General features: G+C 36.6%; 1 pseudogene; it reads left to right on the plus strand.

Annotated features, from left to right (window-relative positions):
- Window positions 1–270: 270 nt before the first annotated feature.
- LOC118569395 lies at window positions 271–1,114 on the plus strand (annotated as a pseudogene).
- Window positions 1,115–1,316: the final 202 nt, after the last annotated feature.

Here is a 1,316-nt window from a genome sequence, read left to right on the forward strand (position 1 = left end):
CTATCAGCATTGAGAAAACAAACGAATAATATTTTCCTGGTAACTGCTGCTTAATAATGCAAAAACAAAGATAAGATACAGTTAGATATAGAGTGGAGAGATTATTTTAATATAACAGAGGACATTGTGCTTAATTTCAGACTCCACACTGACCCCACCTTACAGTTCACTACTTTTGGTCATTTTTGTTAAGAATAAAAAAGTCTTACTAACTTCTAAAACTGACTATTGAAATCCAACTCTTTCCCCACAGCTCTAGGTTCTAGGGAGATGGAAAAGGTCACAGAGAGTTAGTATGTGACTTGGGAACAAAATCAAGAGAAAAAGAGAAAATGGAGAGAAGAAAACTCAAGAAATAGTGATCAAAGTATGAAAATTGGAGAAGACTGTTAATGATCATGTTTCTAAGCCTGAGAATGATACTTGTTTCATTATGAGCAGGCAATGATTGTAGCCCTAGACTGTGGTCTGGATGACTAGGCATTGTTTTGTCTGGAGGACTTAAGAAGACAGTTCCCTGACAGGCACAGAGTCAGGTGCTTGACAGCAATGTGATTGAAAGCCATGCAAAGATATGATGATGCTATATAGCTGTATGAGTGAATTTTGCAAGAAGATCCAATTCACACCACTGCAAGAAAGCACAAGATTGCCATTTAAAATGCCCAGGGGGGAAATGTGGAGGCCATTTTAGAGCTGAATAAGTATCTTCTGGAACAATTTGTTGAAGATCATGATGCCTGGCACCAACTTGCAAAATGTAATAACAACGAACATGACTATGTCAAAGCAGTCCTACTTAGAGACGCTAGTGATGACTAATCCACATAACCATGTACGTTGTCAGCAGTATGTAGAAGTCAAATATACCAAAGTGGACTTGAAAACCTTGAGCTTTTCAAGAAAGTGGTTTGCACAGGTACCGAAACTCAACAACAAAAACATGAGAGCTCTCTGTGGGCTTCAGTTTGCAGGTTGAAGTAAGAAGGAAACCAAGTACTCTCTTAAGGCCATTAAAGACACCTTGAAAACTTCAGATCAGTCAGTCTTAAGGTTACAGAAACTCATTTACATTAGGTTTCAAAACTGTATAATAGAACTTCTTGGTCTGTGACTTATTTACCAAATGCCTAGTGCCATTTGTATTCTAATTTTCTGTTATAAAGAAAGTGTTTATATAAGTCACAAATTGCCTGTACAGCTAAGCAGGAAGATGAAAAAGACGCATGGAAGAAACATTTAAGATGTATTGATTGTATCAGTTTTCATATCACTAAACACATACCTTGTTAAATAAACCATGATGATTTATTAAA

This window comes from Onychomys torridus, chromosome 18, assembly GCF_903995425.1.
Source record: "Onychomys torridus chromosome 18, mOncTor1.1, whole genome shotgun sequence".
Lineage (NCBI taxonomy): Eukaryota > Metazoa > Chordata > Mammalia > Rodentia > Cricetidae > Onychomys > Onychomys torridus.